The following is a 19,496-nucleotide window of genomic DNA, read 5'->3' as shown; positions in this document are numbered from 1 at the left end:
ACGATTCAGACTCTAGACCACAAACCAAAGCACTGTGGCTCATCTGGTAGCATTTTACCCTATTAGTGGGCCAAGGATCCAGGTAGAACTCTTTAACATTGCGTTTGCAAACACTAATGACAACAGTGAATGTAAAGCATTTATTAACCAGCACCCTTTGTAACAAGAAGGTAGATTTCTAAAACAATGAACTGGGTAAAATGCAAAATGTCTGACCTACTAATTTTTTTAAAAGATTTTCTGACAGTTTTCTGTTTAGAGGGGGGGAAAAAAGGCAATTTCCTAAAACACAGAGCAGGGCCATTTTTTCTTATCAAAACTTCTGGGAAAAAAAATTTCCATCTAACTCTGAGCAAACTCATTTTTAAAACTTTCTCCAAAAGCCCCAAAAGAAAACTTACTGCTATTATAATTCACCCACGCTTGAACACATTGCACTGAATCATCTGGGGTAATGGAAACAATGACAGCAGAGACAAATGAAATTCAGACCTTATCTCATTTTAGCTAATACGTACTCTTTAACTTTTCTCCTCTTTTCATCTTAATCAATATTGGTTGATTTCAATTCTACAGGTATGGCACGCAACATCTGGTTTAGCTGGAAAAGGAAGGTAATAGAGAGAGGCAACCGCCAGGCACCAGGATAATCTGCAAATTGAATACAATGATCCCCTGATTTTAAATTTCTAGCACTGTTTTAGTCACTTCAAATTCACAACTCATAAATTATATGTGTTTCTTTACAAAAGAATAACCTGTAGAGATACTTTAAGTGAAAAGATTTCACCACAAAACAAACAAACAAACAAACAAACCACTTCCAAAGATTCCACATTCTCTTTCCAGGAACACATCTGCTAAATAAAATTTCCTTCTAATCATTTCTTAAATAAATAAAGGACTTGGCCAGGACAGATCAGGAGCATCAAGCTGAGAAACTTGACTCTTCAAGTGGTAATTATTGAGTAATAAGCCACCCTCAGCTCCTATATTAGGATGTGCCAGCATTGAAAGGAGAGTCCTGCTTTCAGAGGTGACCATAAGTTCAGATGGGAAACCAATTCTCTGGTGAATTCAGAGAGGACACTTACATGTCAGAACCAGCAGAACACAACCACTGTTGCAATACCACTTATTCTTTGGTGTTTACCTGTAGGCCTTATCTCATCTGCATACCTTAAGTTCTCTGAGGTCAAGAACAGTGTTATTTTTATTTCCTTGACTGTCCCAGCAACCCACAAGATGCCACAGCATAAAAGAGCCCCATGGATATTTATGAGCCAAGAAAGAACAGAAGAGGAGGTGGGGAACTACATAAAATTCAGCTTCTAAGCTTTCATTTCGAAGTTGCATTTAACTGGCCCTTCAATAGTTACCCTATTTTAACTACTAGTAGTTTTCTACTGTCCTTGATCAAAATCATGAAGACATAATGCCTCTCTCAGCAAAATTCAATATAACTTGTCATTATCAGATGTCTGAGCAGTACTTCACACCAGTAAGCAGTCAGATAAGATACTTTTAGAAAGTTTCTGGTTTACAAAAGGACGAAGGACCATCTTTCAAAAAAAAAAATCTGTATTTGATTCAATACCATAATCCAGAAATGCCTTCTTAATCCTTGAAGAGAGTCAAAATCTTATTTTAGAATTTTAAACACAAGGTTGCTCAAACTGCCACTCCCATCAATGGTACCATCTAATTCTAAATGTGTAGGAGACTGCTGTGTAAGATGTACATTCTTCACAGTTCCCCAGCCTTCTAATACCAAGTGTAAGGTACAATTTCTTTGAATTAGTAGTTATTTTAGTCAAAATCTCAGAACAAAGTCGGTGTCTAGACAGCTCTGTATCTCTAAGTATGTAAAAAAAAAATCCACTGTACTAAAATAATCACTAACTAGATAACTGCTTAATGAGTTAACCATTTAAAATATGGCCAGTTGCTCAAACTGCAAAAGGCTCATTCAAAACTGGAATTAAGAGAAATGAATCATACTTTTATAATCATATTTAAAAAAAAAACCCATCGTATTAGTGAATTAAAAACACCCTTTAAGCAAATAAAACATCAGCAATAATCTATACTCATTAAAAGTAGTTGGTTCTTATTGAATTAAAATCAGATTCCACCACCTTCAGTAACTACTTACTATTAACACATCTGTTAAATCAGATGAAATCAAATTTGAATTGCAGACAATTAATTTTAAAATATTACATGAACATTTACCAGCACAGACACACATTTTTCTATGAAATATCTGCATGAACTTATCACAGATGCAAGTGAATAAAACATGTATCTAAAAATAAAGTATTTAGCAATGATAAAAATACTTGAGACGGCAAGGAAACACATCACAAATAAGCTTTCCCACTACTGTCTTGGCATACAAACAAGTGTATCTTGAAAATATGAGTAATGGGTTTCCTAAGAAAACCTTAGTGCTGAGAAGCAGAGGAGGCATGAAGGTCCCTGAAATGAAATGCCCAAAAAAAGGAGCTGTTAAGTTCAACAGCCTCAAATAGCAGGTTCAAAGCCAACAAAGAGTTAAACACATAGGCTAGCTCAGTAATGAATGCTTAGCAAGTTTGGCCATCGAATATCAAGTAGATAGCAGGGCTGGAGCAACTGCTAAAGGGATGACCTCCTTGAATCTCATTTGCATAGCAATGAGATGTCACAAAGGCATTAAGTCTGAAACTGCAATGCTGTTTCTAATCCATGCTTTATTTTGTTGTGACGTTAAGCAAACTGCTTTTTAAAGTAAAACAGAAATGATTCTAGCAAAGCAGGGCTGGGGGGAGGGGCAAGAAGGGGGTACAGTACGGATTATAAAATAGTCTGAAAAACAGCTATGCGTAGAGCTACTGAGTCACTCTGTGAACAAAACCAGCTGAAAAGAACAATAAAATAATAACTTTCAAGGATATTTCCAAAGTGAGACTAGGTAAGCAAGTTCCTGGCTTTTGTCAACTGATATATGTTACTAGGGCCAAGAATAATGCATGTCTACTCACAACAGACAAAACAATATGTCAATAAAATTAGCCAAACTGTCTCAAAGTATATCTGTTACTGCCTGAGGCTGCTGCCTGTAATGATGCAAAAACCCTCAATTACAGTTTGGGGTTTGTTTTTGTTTTGTCTTATTTTGTTTCATGAAATTATGCTTGCAAGTATTATTATCATTAGCCACTCACTACTAAGGTAGATGAGGGCTTTTTCTTCACCGTTGAGGAATAATACTTTTTAATGCATTGGATTACATTACACATAAAGCCACGGCTGCAAAAGAACAATGCAAAAACAGCACTGAAGTCAAGCTTTTGTGTTTAAGCAGTTACAAACTGAAAGGGCATTCAACAAAATCTTGAATACTCCAGCTCTACCTATGTTTTAAAAAAAAGAAAAGAAAAATACTTCCAAGCTTCAAATGTCACAAGTTCATTTCTCTCCCAGAGTCATGTATCAAATTCAAACCTAGTCACAGTGCAATTAAATGAAAACAAAACCAAAAATCCTGCTCCATGATTCCTTAAACATGTAACTTACTCAGTTATGCTTGTTCACTACAGTAATTACCAAAGAACATAAAGATTTTTACTCATTTCTGTCATAAAGACAGGCAAAATGAAAGTTCAGTTTTAGCTGCCTATAACTCAAATTCCTGAACCACCTTTCCAAAGGCATAAAAAATAACTCTATTACTTTTGATTCTGACAGAGCCTCAAGTTATTCACCAGACCATATGAATCTACTTGGGGCAATGAAATTAATATTTCATTAAGTCTTCTTCCACGAAACAGGAAGTCTTTTAATAATGACCTTGGACCTGACAATAGAAAAGGCAAGAAACCAGGGTCCAAAGCCAGAGGGTAATTGTGATTCAAAGACTTTTTTATGCAGATAAGACCCCTAATCAAGCTAATGCAATTTTCTACATTGTATCTTCCATCTTTTTATTTACATTCAGCTGAGAAGCCCAAATCAGAAAATAGCAGATTTCCAGCTTCTTGATTCAATCCGTTTTGTGCAAGCCTGGCCATGGAAAACTGCATGACAAGTCACTCACTCAGACTCTAGCTTCCCACTCTCAGGAGTAATATGACACAAACTCAGAACATCCCCAAAATTCTGAAGTTAGTTCCAGTAGGTGGTAAATGACTCATTTGCCACATTTATTAGGCATTGCATAACTTTTCCATTTCCTTTTGTTATCAGACTAGCCTGGACGGTCAAAGTCATTTTCAAGATTCTCTGGAGGCACTCAATTTGCTTCCTACTAACCTAGGTGCATACTTAAGTTTTAGAAAAGCAAACGAGAGTTGTCATGCCCTGGCAGGAGTTTGCAGGGATACTGTAGTCTGGAGAAGCCTGGATGCTTCACAGGATCACTACAGAGTGATCTTATAACTATAAGTAAGGCTAGGGACAGGCCAGGAACTCAGAACTCCTCAAGAAGAGAAAAAGTGTTGGTCTAGAAGAGGGGTAAAGAGCACAGGTGGTAAAGTTAAAGCCGAGTCAGAATCTTAACTCAGACACCTTCTAAACCATGTCACCTTGGCTCTGTGCCTCGATTTCTTCATTTGTGAAATAAAGATAATAATTCCTGCCTCAGAGTTGGGAGATAATTGAGATAATATATGTAATCCTCTTATCCATGTTCGTTGTTATTGGCAAGTGCAAAAATGAACGAAAAATTGTAAATGATAAAGTTTTAAACAAATGCAAGTTCAGTACAAGCTGCACAACCATTATTAATACTGTCGAGAATTCCTTTTTAATACTCTCATATCAATTCAATGCTTGCTGTCCAGCAGGAATCTTGTGAATGTTGTTTTTGACTCTTTATCCACATTCTCCTTTTCTCAAGTTTCTTCCATAAACATTATCATCCATACAGTAAAACCTGGATAATAAAATATCCCTTTGTAATTAACCGTACGTGTAGTATTTGTCATTGCCGGAGTTATCGTTATTCAAATAATGCAGGGCAGTACGGTACTGGGCCTGCTTCTCCAATTTCAATGAACAGCAGTTACATCAACAGTACTTAAAGCTATTGGATAAACTAACTGGAATCATGAGGAGTTCTAGCATCTTTCCCATCTCTGACAGCCCCAGACTACTGCAAATCTAAAGCATGTAATTTAAGTAAATAGGCATGCTATCTAAAAAACTACACTTGCTATAGAAACAAAATTTCAAGATAGGTCCATCAGTGTCTCTTCCAACCAAACTGCCACCTTTGATTTTCTCCACATGGAAATTCCAGAGGTGTCCCAGATGACACACTTGGAGCAACTTTTAGGTGGGTCAATTTTAATTAAAGATTCTGAGGAAAAATATAAGTACTTAAGTAATTTAAGTAATTTAAACCATAAATTACTTAAGTAATTTAAAATACTGCTTTACATTTAAACAAACATATTATGGAGTAGACTGTAAAATTCACATAAATTTTTGGAGGAAAATACTCGGCCATCAAAAATTTCTGACTGATGTTCATGCATTATCTTCAGTCTCTACCACCAAGCTCTGAGAGCATGAGGGCAGCCTCCTCTTCCAGTATGGGGATTTGTGTGGGTTATATTCAAAAAGCCCTGGTTGTCAGCAAGAGCTGTGAATTTAAATCCCAGTCCTGCCAATTAAGGTTCATTTCCTACCCATATCTTTGTAATCAGTGAAATGATGATCCTAACATCCACCTCTTAGAAAACAGTTGATGCCAGAACAAAAGCACATAAGCAAAGAGCCTAATGTAGTATATTCTCAATAAACCTTAGCCATTTTTGTCTCCCAACCTCTTTTCCCTTTTCCTACTTGTTGTTCAGGATCTCAGATCATAATAATACTTGAAAGTCCACTAAACAATATCTGTAACTTCTTTAGAAGATGCTAAGTCATTCCAGCATCCAAAACCTATATAATAGCTCATTTGCTCATCCATTCAGTATATACTCATTAAGCAATATTTTGTGGCAGACACTGTCTATGAGTAAAAGGGCCCAGGGGCAAGAACGGGTGTATAAATACCCTATTCCAGGTATCATTTCACAGGTGAAATATTTTCTGTGACATCAAATGACTACAAAGCCTTCTCGGTTGGGGCAAGGAAGGAAGCAATGGCAAAACGTGCTGGAATTCCAAATAATTCCAGTGTAGTTTAACGTTCTCATCAGAGTTCGCTAAGATACTGGGGTCCCAATTCAGCTCTCATCAGGAATATTAATAATAACCAAAAGAAATGAAAAGCCCCCAGACCCAAACAAACAAACAAAAAGGCTTCCAACAGCAAAGAGCCGCCCAGAAGGAACTGCTGCGACTCGATCACCAGTGCTTTACCTACACAGCTGCCCATTGACTCTCTTTCCAGTTCAGTGGTAACAGCATCACACCATTTAGACTCAGCCCCGGAGACTGCTCCAGCCTGCCTGGAAATCAGCATGGAAGCAAAGGATCAAAATGCCCTTTCATCTAAAGAACGGTGAATTAACTCTCTGCCTTTTTAATTACTCTCAATTACTTTCCCACTATTTATATGGATTTTTTTCTTTGCATAACAAAATCCAACTCTAATCAATATATGCAGTATATCCCAGCTGATTAGTGTAATTCTTGCTCTACCATGGTGCTGGAGTTGTGCCAGCCTTACCTAGCACACAATTAAATGTCTGGTAATGCCTGCTGCTACCCAGCAGGTCTCATGAGTTAATAGGGAAAAAACTGGATTCACATTTGCCTCCATCAGCCCCTAAGTGCCTTCGCTCTCTCTCATCTGCTTGTAGACACGTACAAAGTGTGCCTGGAGAATGAAGGCATGGAACAATCACACAAACCTAAAAGGCACAGGAGCATAAGAAAAAGATCTCTATAGTCTAGCTCATCATCTCCTCTTCTCAGTAAATTCTTCTAGAAATAAAATATCACTCTTCCCACCACCCTATTCCAATACTGAACTATGAGCACATTCTCAGTACAGAAAAGACTCAGGTATCTAGGTTCACCTAAATCCTATATTATGAATTATGTTCAGTGTACCTTCAAGCCAATTTTCAATAAACATAAATCACTTAATAAGTAATTAAGAGCATTACACATTTCTCATGCTCCCATGGATTTGGTATTAATGAGATCTTGTTTGTTAAGCTCACAGAATGACAGTGTCTGAAAGACAGATGCAGCCTTTTCCAATTTCCATTCATTCAACAAATAGTTATTGAACATTCTTATAATTTGACATTCCCAAAACACACACGTTGATTTTACTCGTATGCCCCTCAAATAATGCTTTAGTGCAGTGTAATCGAAAAAACAAGATATTCAGAATTTTACAAGACTCACATTTTAATCTATTGTATTATTGCCAGGTAACTCTGTGCATTCTTTTACACACACACACAAATTTTACTATAAGCCAGACACTATAACTTCGACCCTTAAAGCAAGATTATCTTATCCACAATGGTTAAGAACTAGGTAAGCAGTACCCCTGAGCACTTCCTTGTCTCAGTTTACACTGGAATGGTGTATTGATTGCAACTTAGTGTTAACGACAGTTATAGCACAGTTGTATATGAATAGTTTAAATTTTAAATACAAATTAGAAAGGCTCCAGGGATCCTCCAAATAACATTCTTAGGTACATTCTCTGCTTTCCTGAGACGGAATAGACTTAGCACTGAGATGTGCTCCCACTTCCCAGCATATTTTACCTTTGACTGTGAACATCAACCTTTATGGGTAATGTACCTCCAAGTACATAATAACCTTTATGGGTAATGTACCTCCAAGTACATAATTCTTCTGCCAGGACTGCCTCAAAAACAAGGTAGTGCTATTGGAAGATAACCAGACATTTGGCCATATCCAGCATGCTTTCTTGGTGTCTCCATCATACTCACTGTGAACTTACAGGAAAGATCCACAGCTTTGATAGAACCTGGATATCAGAACCTGGATTGACAGAACAATCAAGACCCTGAGTGTATATGCCGAGAGGATCTTTCCTTGAATTAGAAAAACGTGGACTTCCATTAGTACCAGAATCTTAATGCAGTCCTAATACCTCAGGGGCATTTTTCAGTATTTGGTCACAGATGTACCATTGTGAAAGTCAATGATATACTATTCAAGTTGAACATAAACAAATATGGTCACTTATTTTTAAATATTAAACACTGGTAAGATCAGGAATAATAAGAGTGGCGGATCAAAGATTAATATGTCACTGAGCCCTGAGAATAATGGCATCTAGTGAGTGAAGAGACAAAGCACAGGTAATTCCATTACAAAGCACATGGGATTAGGTGCCATAATAGTAATACAAACTGTAGTGAGGACCTGAGAACATCTTTGTGAAAAGCAGTATAGGAGGTAAGGTTTAAGCAAAACTTTAGGATAGCATAGGGCTCCAAGTAATGACTACAGCAGTTGAGAGATATAAAGGGGCCAATAGGCAACAAGGAGAGCAAAAGGTGGGGGATGGGGGGATGCAGAAGGTGAGAAGCTTGAATGATAGGGATACTTCTCTAGATATTCCAAAGTCTGGAAATGGAAATGATCTTATTCAGTATCTTCACAAAAGAGGTGATATCGTCAGAGGTGTAACTCTGGATGGAATTGGCCTGAATCTACTGCCCAGAAACTCCTAAGCTTTACATTTCCTCAGTGACTCCATAAATAAGGCGGACATTTGTATCTTCTCTAGCTCCAGCCCAGTTCCGTCTTCCTTTTGCTTCCCCTCTGGCGCTTCTCTTCCTAAGAGGTGCTAAGGGAGAAGGCCAAACCCTAACTTTCTGTTCGTTATGTATTTGAAAGAAAATGCATTTCCCATATGTATACACCCTTGCCTCTCTTTAAGAAATTTGATGTACAAATATTTAGAATTAAAAAACCAGTAAATTAAAAAGGAGTAAAACATTCTTTATGTTACAAAAGAATATGCTACAGGATCTGCTTCGATAGTGAGTTTTCCCTATTTAAATGCATTTAAAATGTGATTTGCTTTGAAAAATGTGATTTACACTCACATTAAAAAGCATATCTATTGTATAAAAACAATCTAGGCTTATTCACTTTGATTATTATAACAAGCATTGACGAGCTGTATGAAAGTGGCAAATCTCATAAAATATCCATATCTCCCTCTCTCCTTGGAGAGTAGGTATGTTATTAATTCTACCTATTTAACAGAAATATAGAGAGTATAAATTGAACAAACTGTGTGCACTGCTGAATACAACTTGGGAATAAAGTGATTAACACAAATAATTACATATACAAAATCTACACTTCCAAAGTAAAAGATTATCTAATTATTGGTTAATTCAAGGAGATCTAGGAAATTGATTTGGTGGTATTGTATGTTTTTGTCTTACATTTGCAATCAATTGCCTAGATTGCATAGTTTCTTCACTGTAGTAGTCTCCTGAATATAAATGAAAGGTATTATTGTCTCATTGTTAATTCAGGGACTTCCAAGCAGACAATGTCACTTCAACTCAGTAAAAGATGTTGGTGCCATCTTTCTGACTTAGGGTCACATATACTTTACACTCTTTTCTGTGCCTTTCTAAGGAAGCATCACTCAATGGAGAAAGCTAACTTTTGAAGGGTCAGGCACCATGTTTGTTTAATATGCTCCATGCAAAATCAATCCAAGGTAATAAGAGCACTCAATACATTTTTGCCAATAACAACATGGATTTGAAGAACACAGCACAGGCCATCAGAAAGACTAACAATATAATGTGTACTTAGTTCACCCAGACTGTGAATGATCTGCTATGACTACAGTAAAGATGGAATGCTAGATTACTTTAAACGACTCCTAGTTAGAGAACATACCTATGAAGATGAGGAATTAAGAAATCTTACAAATCTATCTGTTCACATTAATACCAGTACAGGAGGCAGCTAAAATTTAAATTGTAAACAAGTAGTGACAAATCCTCACAGATTTGGTGAACCATGTCTTTCCTTCCCTCACTTGTTGTCACATTCCCAAATTATTTCTTTACTAACTGCAGTACTTTCAAGCATTTATAATCATCAAATGAAGTTCAAAAAGACATATATCCCACAACAAGGATATTAAAAAATAATTTCCAAATCACCTGTATGACTGGAAACTTTTCCATGCCAACAGTCTGGAGTAAGGACAATTTTTACCACTAAACCATCAACCATAAAACTGAAAAGGACACAGAGAAATGTGCATTTAAATGTAAACTGCTATTAGATAAAAATAATAGAGCTAACAATTATAAAAAAGATATTAATCTCACAAACTTTTAAAATGCTAGAGTAAAAATTGGACAATTAATATTGTTCTGCCCCAACCCTTGTTTTTCAGTGATACAAAGCCCTGACTGATGTTTTGGTGACACTTCATGTTAGGAAATATGCATTCGCTCCATGGAAATGGCCATGGATAGAAGATGCAATATCATCCTAATCGAGCTGCAAAGTCAAAAAAAAAAAAAAGCACACATCACTGATGTTAAGAACCACACAATGGCAAACGGTCAAGTTCCAACAGCTAAAAAGATCCAAGACATTATGAGCTTTTAATGAGTGAAACATGCTATGAGCAAGAGACCTGTCAATAAATCCAAATTCTGGTTCACTAATTAAACCATTTAATACAGTGTCTGAATATGTAGACACCAGACTTCAACATTTCTTAATTATATTCAATTCCAGGCATATTTTTCCATTTAATTGACATTCTGAAATGCCTTTACAGTTCTATCGGATAGGTACCAAATTCTCAAGGGATACTGCTACACACTTCTGAATTCTGATTCGTTTGATTGAAATTGTTATTATGAAACTTTTTCTGAAATGCGGGAGTCATACCCCACTTTCTCCATAACTCTAACAATGTTAAAGTCATCTGCATTTGGCCTACTTCCGATGTGTACATTTCTTTACAGTGAGACTCTCTACAGCCAGGCCAATCTGATGAAACTGCAAATACAAACTCCAGTCTAGCATCACATGAATCACATAACACACTGCTCAACCAATCACACCAATTGCCATCATTTAGCCACCACTTAGAGCCAAATAAAGAATTTCAAAGCATAACTTTAAAAACAAACTTCAGATGCCCAAATATTAATCACACTTAGATATTTAAAAAATCAACACAATGTCATTTGTAGATGCTCTAGATTTCAAAAAAGACCAAGATACCCTTCCTCCCAAGATACAGCATCATTTTGCTTCTGAAAAGTGCGTGCACAAACACACACACATATACACACACACACAGTGTTTATCTGATAGAAAAAAATGACATTTATACTGTCATTAAGCACATTTGTCACTAGATTTAATCTGTATAATCTGGCATAATTTCGGATGTTTATAAGTGTTAAATAATCTTCAATGATATTTAGTAGCATTAATAATTAGGGGTTTACTTATCAAAATGTGAAACGTCATAGCAGCTCTAGCATGCTCACTTTTTAACCTTCCACAGTACTGAAAAGGCTATAATTTTTATCAGATTGTTTGGAATTTAATTTAGTTGAAGTCCTGAAGTTACAATTAAACCTCCAGTTAACCTTTCATATCTGTGCCTCATTCAACAACTGGGCTTATCTCTGACATTTCAAAAAAAGAAAAAGAATAATTGAAACATTATTTGTAACTGCTTTGCACAGTACAAGTATCAGCAAGTCATGGTGAACATCCAAGGTAAAAGTTCTAGCCTTTTCACCCACATTCTAGAAGGTAGTAGTTTTACTAGGCATACCATTTACTCGACTTTTTTTTTTAATGTTAAAAAAGCAAGCAACAGACTTGAATGCCAGATTCTTAAAGGACAAAACACCTTGCAGTACTCTGTGCCAAAGCTAACTCTGAGATTCATAACTAAGCCTCAAAAAGAAGAAAACGAGGAACTCAGAATACACCAAGTACCTCATTCGAGAAGAATGAAGTTTCTTCCCAGCATATGCCAGAAGCATGCCTGCCAAACTTAGTAGGTTCCTTCCACCTCCAACATTAAACAGTGCTGTGATTTTGTTTTCCTTAAAAGTATACATCTTTAGCCACAACTAGACTGTAAGCTCCCTCAGGACATGATTCATTTTTTATGCGACATCTCTCTTATAATCCCTACAAAGAAGAGAATTGAGCAAATATTGATAGACTCCTTTGAATTCATTCTCCAAATTCAGAATTACATATTAAACGGACCCAAGAGCAAGAGTCCAATACAAAGAGAGAAGGTATTTCTGTTCCTGGAGATGTCTGAAACCTTCCAAATTTCATTGACCAGCTCCCAGACCATGCTATGATTACCGTCTGGAGAAGGCAGGTAAACTAGAATGCAACTGAGGATAGATCCACACTGGGCAACAGAAGGAATGTTAACCAGTGGCAAAACTGAGAACCAAAAAATGCAAGAGGTAGGAAGCCAGGAACCTTCAGGGCTAGTCCAGCTCACCTTCAACTCAGTATAGAGTTCAGGGGTTACATTCACAGCAGGAGAATGAAGAGCACGTGTTCTTGATTTTCATTCACATTTCCCAATGTGAAATGTGAATTCACATTTCACAATGTGTTATAGGAGAGGAAGTGATGGCAGGCACTTTGGGCAGAGGTGAATTCTAATGCCAGATCTGATGCACAACCTTTGTAGCAGCATTTCTCGACCCAATAAAATCGTCTGCGAGGCTTTAAAATATACTCATGCCTGGGTCCTATCCCCAGAGATTCTGATTTAAATGGTCTGAATGCAACTTGTCTATCAGTTGTTGTAAAAGCATTTGGTGATTCTAAAGTGCAGTCAAGGTTGAGAACTGCTTTACGATCAATTCTGGACGCTTTGGGTGGTATAAGAAGCCTCACAGAGTTAATTGTTGAAGGACAGGTAGTGCCATCAACAACCTATTTAATGTTATGAAAACAACAAAAATTATTCTTAAAAGGATCCCCTAAAAAGTAGCTTATTTGCACCTATACTTTTTTAATACTACCAACAGTCAGCTACAAAACCCAGAACTGGTAATGCAACCATCAGGAAGTCACAATGTGTTATAGGAGAGGAAGTGATGGCAGGCACATGCACCTGCATGTTCCCTGACACATTTAAAACACCAAAAGGTCCTGTCTGAAGTTGCAGGGGGTGGGAGGGAACTACAAAAAGATAATGGAGAAAAGGGGCTAAATAAATTCTGGTGTCTTCCCAAAACATTGACTAATATTCCAACTATTCCAACAGCCTGTTTAGCCTATTTCATGAGTTTGTTCTTCCAAAAAGGAGCTCCATCCTAAATAAATGAAAGAATTAATGTTGTGGTGTCTTACCTACATTAGAGTTTCACTAAGAATTATTAAATTGGGTTTTATTCTCTTTATACTCCTCTTAAAAGTTTACTTTTAGCTCATATTAATTTCTCTCTCCTCTAATCCTGTTCACTTATACTCTTTTGTCAAATAACAAATATAGGCATGTGTTGATTTCTAGTTTGTACACATGGGTATCTCTCATCTTCCCAACAAAACAATAAGCACACAGAAACAAAGGATGTATTTTCCTTTTCAAAGAATATATGTAAATCTCGCCTACTGCCTTGCAAAGGGAGGTAAGTTTAATAAGTTACTGAAAATAAATTTAAAATAAAAGAATTTATAAAGAGATAATAGAAACCAAAATGAAATAGGAAAAAAATAAGAGAATTTTTAAGAAAAAAATTAAATAACTTTAAATTCTGCCTGACTTTACAGAATAAAAACAAAGGTATACTCTTAAGACATACAAGGGTAAGGGTTAATTTATTACATAGAGGCGATAATCAAGTCTTAGAACCCTGAAAGGTCAGAAAGGTGAAATACTAAACTCTTGTTCTGCTCAAGGATCCCTCTCAAGGCCCCCTGTATGACTTTTCTGTCCAGGCAAGGCAACATTCTCAAAAAGCAACGTCTAAGGAAGGAAAGTCACACAACCCTCCCCAGACCTCCACCAGGGCCCTTCACATTTGTTATGTATCTATCCAGTGAAGGAAGTAAGACCTCTGCTTATATTAAGGGTTTAATCATTGTTTTGAAATCTGTTCTCTATTTTCTCTATCATAATGCCAGTAAATTCATTCTCAAATCATCATTCCTTCTGCTTAAAATAAAAATATCTCAATACAAGGATAGGCTAAAATTAAGACTAACCAGGAAGAGTGCCGTTCCATTTCAGAACTACTAGAATGGGTCATTTGTCGCTGTTACACATAACTGATAGCTTATTTTGGTAGATCAGAAACTTACTTGAAATCAATAGTTAAGTGCCAAATATGTTCTCAATAAATTCAATCTGTGGCATTAATCTGAATCTTTTTTTTTCTTTAAGGGAAGCCAAGCTTTCTTAAAATTAGAAAGGAATTTGGGGAAAAAGAGGCAATGTAAACAAAAAAAGAAAAAAGCTTATTAAAGGAGTAGATATTCTTCAATTGACAGAAAAATCAGTAAGTTTGAGGAGCCTGTGGAATCAAATTGATCAAAATGTAGAAAAAATATTTACCCTCAAAGTGTTCCCAAAGGAAGATGCTCAAGTCACAAGTATTTATTTTGTGCCTATTAGGCAGTAGGTATTGTGGCTGTCCTCAAGAGAACAGGCTATAAATCACAAACCCAACCCTTACAAGTGAGTAGAAAGATCCTCATAACGACATAGTCAACAATTAGAGATTTAAAAGATTTCAAAAAATTTTATCAATAAGCAAAACTATATACACAGGGGTTGTGTTTCTTCAATTTTTAAGACTGTGAATATCTGTGGAAATCAGGGGTTCCTTTATCTACAAGAAGAAATTAGGCAGGAAATGCTTCCTTCTTTCTGTCAAATTTCTTTCTTTCAAATTTTCAGCCCACCCTGGTGTCTGTCACAATCAACAAAGGCAATGGTATCATCAATAGTCCTTCCTCAGCAATCAAAGGAAATCAATCAGAATGGACTGGCCCACCTGATCCCATCAGATGATCCCCACTCGATACTCCTACAGAAGGAAAAAAAAAAAACAGAAATTACCTACAGTGGAAAAAAACAAACACCCCCAATATTATCCTTTCCCTCGTGCCCCAAAGGAAAAAGTCAACCAACCTATCAAGCCTACTGGACAGATGTGGGTATCATGGAATGCCACACTCACCCTAATGAATAGTAAGGTAAATCCACTTTGGTCCTATTTGCATTAAAAGCTATTAATACAGTATAACACAACAGCCATAGAGAGCACTCCTCAGACCAGCCAGTAATGACTAAATATCTTTTTTTCATTGGTAATTGCCTACTTCTTTCTATTTGACATAATTCATCAGCCAGATTAGAGCAGGTCATTCTGTAGCAAATGAAAAAAGCAAGGATAACATAACCCGACACATCTTATGTGAACAGCCTGAAGAGCTGCTGCTTTACAAAAAGCCATGAGCTGGCAAAATAACCATATAGCATACAGGTCAGTGGGCATACACTGTTTATTGCTACTCATTTCATTTCTGAATAGCTCAGCATAACTGTAATTGCTGGTTAAGAGACAGACTGGGTCCTGACTATTTTTAAAAATCCCCCAAAATGACTGTGCCAGGAACCAGAAAAAAAAAAGAAATTTGGAAAATGCAAAAGGGGAGGTGGGGGTGGGCGACAACAAACACTGGCTGTGAAAATCCTGCAGCTACAAGAGATGGAGCCAACCCAGCAGCTGACCGATTTCTGATCTCTGAGCCAGCTGCCTTTCATGTGGAGTTCTCTGTGTGGTTCAGATATGAAGACATTATAACTGGACGTTTCTGGGAACTTTCTCATCCCAGCGCCTGTGCAGAGAAACTGGTCCTAGCACCATTCATTGTCTAAGTTCCAAAATGGCAATAACAAGGATTTACGATTAAATATCTGCATTCGGTTTAATTCTAAGAGACAACTTTTCTCCTTGCAAATATGTTAAAAACCCTTCCCCCACCCCAACCCTGTTAGAAAAAAAGCACATCAAAGCGCTAAAGTTATTATGCATTTTTTGTCTTTGTCTCTTGGCGCCCTAGTTTTCTTGGCTGTTCTTTATTCTCTCACTGCTCAACTGCTCCAATTTAGGGAAAAGAACTCGAAAAAAAAAAAAAGGAGCAGTTGGCTCTGTGCAATTTCCAGGATTCTGCAGAATCTCAACCTCTCAATTGCTTTTCTTTCTTCCATCCCCTCCCTTCTTTTCTTTCTCAGATTCAAATCTCCACATCACAAACCAAAACATCATTCAAGCGTTCGATAAACGTTAAGAGAAGTTCAGTGCCTGCTGGTGGAAGCGAAATCTGGGTTCTCTTTGATCGATATCGAGAAGTGGGCACCTCAGTCAATTCCTAGATGGCGGGCTTCCCCTTTTCCACCACCTGAACTTGCCGCCTGAATCAGAGGCAAAGTCGTCTGCAGTCTTTCTGGTCGGTTCCCCGTCTCTGCATTTATTTTAATTCGGCCCGGACGCAATCAGAGAATCTAATCCTAGCAACAAAGCCAGGAGCACAAATCCACCGTGATGAACTGGTTGGCCTGCTCCCCCGCCCCCTTCCTCCCGCCGCCCCCGACTTGCCTTTGAAAAGACAAGCATTGAGGCCAGAAAATTAATACGTCCGAGGCAAGGAGGAAAAAAGCAGTGGAATACAAGTGGCCCGGGGTGGTTTGCGTTTCGTTGTTTGTTTATGCATATTTTTTAAGCATCAAGGAACCACAAGTGTAAACCCAAGCTGGTCAAGCCCTCCAACGGTGCCTTGCACAGCCTTAGGCGCTGTCCAGACAGCTCTCCTCCGCCCCCTCTCCCGTCTGGCTGGGGCCCGGGTGAGTGGGGGAGGTTCGCGCGGGTTTGTCTGACACTTGTAAATGGGAGTGGGATCCAACTTGGAAAACAAACGCTCCGGAGTCTGGGGGCGGGGAGGAGTGGGAGGAGAGAAGAGAAAAGACTCTTCCATCATTAGCGTGGTCCGTACTTCCCTCCCTCCCTCCCACCGCGGCTGCTGCAGGTTTGCCGAAACCAGAAGCTGAATCCCAGTCCGCGCGCAACGGCGGTGAGAGAAAATTCAGAGCCGAGACGCGGGCCACTGCCACCGACCGCCCACGCTCCGGGCTGCAGGCGCCTCTCCTTCCCAGGAACTTCTAGCCCTTCACGCGGGCCTCGCCAGGTCTCTGCAACCTCCCTCCTTCTTTATATTCATTCGGAGACCTCCTTCCTCTGCCTGGTTGCCCTCATCATACGGAGCTGCAGGATGCCACCGCTCCCGCCGCCGCCGCCGCCGCCGCCACACACACACACACACACACACACACACACACACACACACACACACACACACACACATATACATCCCGGGAGCCCCACCCTTTCTTCCAGTCTCAGGCTGCTCAGGAGGTTCCCTTAGCTTGCCAAACTCCCGCCACCCCACATCCTTGACCCAAGCGCACGCCCGCACACGACAGTGGAGCAGAGAAAAGTGAACAATAAAAGTTCCGCGAAGTCTAATTGTGGTCAATGTTTAACCATCTCGGAAAACACGCGACAGAAGTCAGCGAGAGAGGTGAGGGAGGAATACGGACCACGAGCACTGCTAAAAATATCCGTGTTTGCCACCCCGCGCAAGCCCGGGGGCCAGATGCACTTTAGCTCAGCGACCCCCACTGGCGAAATCCTGGCTCGCAGTGCGCGCCGCGCGAAGACAGTCCGGGCCACCTCGGCTGCCTCCCCGCCCGCGCCCCTCATACCCCCACCTCGGCCCTCCACCCATACTGGTCCCAGGGAGGGGGTCAATCCAGAACCACTTGGGAAGGGGCCCTGACTGCGGAGGTGGCGTGCCCTCGCGTTCCTGCCCCCCGACCCAGAGAAGGCTGCAATGCACCCCCCAGGATAGTCAGGCCCGCGCTGCTTTTCAAAGACATGCAACCTTCACTCACGCCCGCCAAAAATCATGCACTCTTCCCAAGCACTCCGTTTCTTTCTCCCTGTCAAGATAGCAGGAAAAGTCCTTCCTCCCGCCAAGCCGTAAAAGACTGTCGCTCCAATCCGAGAGCAGCTGCCATTCAGTAAATCTCCCCCTGCCCATGAACCCCGCAAGCCGGAATCAAGTGTGGAGCAGACCCACAGATTGTCTGGTAAACCCTTCCCCTCCCTGGCTAAAGTGCATTTGGGCTCACAGCTCGGCCCCACGCCTAGCCAAGAAACGACCCAACTTGCGCCTCCGGGTCCCTCAAGTGCATCCATAAGCATCTGAACAATCCCGCTGCGCCCAACCCGCACAAGCCACCAAGCAGACTCACCGCCTGGACCCTCTTATCCACCTGCCCCAGCAGCTGGGGCTGAGAGGGGGCGGGGATGGGTGCACCGATCCCCAAGCCCCTCGAGCCTCGTCCCCAAATCCTCAGTCCCAAACTTAGCCAACTCTCCATGCCAATATCCCCGCTACTGCCGTAGGGCCGAATCTCCTTCCCGTCCCTGCGGCGACGGCGGCTGGAAGACGTACCAAGGCAGGAACTTTACAAGGTGAAAAGTTTCCCCTCGCGCTCCGCCGGCTTTTGCCTCCGCGAGCCCACCTCGCAGCTCATATGCACCCGGCAGCTGGAGCTGTGCTCCGGAGAGCGCGCTCCAGACGATGCACCAGGCGGCCAAAAAAAATCACTCTAAAATTCTCCACGCACCCTTGCTTCCGCCGGCGATCCACTGCTCCACCAGGCGCTTTCTCCGTGGTCTTCCTCTCCGGGCGCTCCTGCCCAGTGCGAGCTGGCCACCCGGCTGCCGCCGCTGCAGAGCTCGCTGCGCGCTCGCCGGGACTGGAGCCGCGAGCGGAGGCGCTCGGCGCTCGGGACGCTGCCGCCGCCACGGGGGCTTGCAGGCGGAGGAGGGATGCCGGGAGGAGAACGGCAGCGGGAGGAGGGGCACAGGGGCGCGAGATCCCAATCCGCAGTCCAGATCACAGCGCAGCCTACCGGGAGGAGCGCCGACTCTCGCGTCCGCTCCGAGCTGCCGCCGCCGCCGCTACTGCTCGCCACCTCGCTGCTCCTAGCTCTCCATCACAGCCGACGCCGACGCACGGACAAGTCCTTCTCCATCATCTCCCCCTCTCACATCTCTCTCGCTGCCTCCTCCCCAACCGCGAGAGAAAAGGGCGAGAGAGAGAAAAGGGCGCTCGGGATGACTAGCGATCTCGGAACGCGGCGCAGGGGAGAGGGAGTGGGAGAGGAGGGGAGCTGTGAAGGAGGCGCGGCGGGCTGGAGGGCGCTCCCGGCGCCGGGCCTGAAAGCTGGACTAATTTTAGAGCTCGAGTCTTCCTCTACCAGTCTCTCGGGGCTTGAGGATAACACCAACGTGCCTTCCTGCCTCTGGCAAAACGTGGCGCAGACTTCAGAGAGAGCACACACACTGCTTGCAGTCGCAACTGCACCACAGCCCCGCGCCGAGGTTGAGCACGTGTTACTCTTCTAGGACAGATGAGGAAATTGAGGCACATCGAAG

At 40.7% G+C, this 19,496-nt stretch overlaps 1 protein-coding gene across 1 annotated transcript in view; it reads right to left on the bottom strand.

Annotated features, from left to right (window-relative positions):
* FAT3 (FAT atypical cadherin 3) overlaps positions 1–19,158 on the bottom strand; it is a 635,634-nt gene extending 616,476 nt beyond the window's left edge. Inside the window, exon 1 of the mRNA XM_011363289.2 lies at positions 18,683–19,158. The gene's annotated coding sequence lies outside the window, so the exon portion shown is untranslated. The remainder of the gene's footprint in view (positions 1–18,682) is intronic.
* Between the last annotated feature and the right edge of the window lie 338 nt (positions 19,159–19,496).

Source organism: Pteropus vampyrus, unplaced genomic scaffold, assembly GCF_000151845.1.
Source record: "Pteropus vampyrus isolate Shadow unplaced genomic scaffold, Pvam_2.0 Scaffold84, whole genome shotgun sequence".
Classification (NCBI taxonomy): domain Eukaryota; kingdom Metazoa; phylum Chordata; class Mammalia; order Chiroptera; family Pteropodidae; genus Pteropus; species Pteropus vampyrus.
The sequence above is the reverse complement of the archived record's forward strand: the minus strand, read 5'-3'. Positions and strand labels throughout refer to the sequence as shown.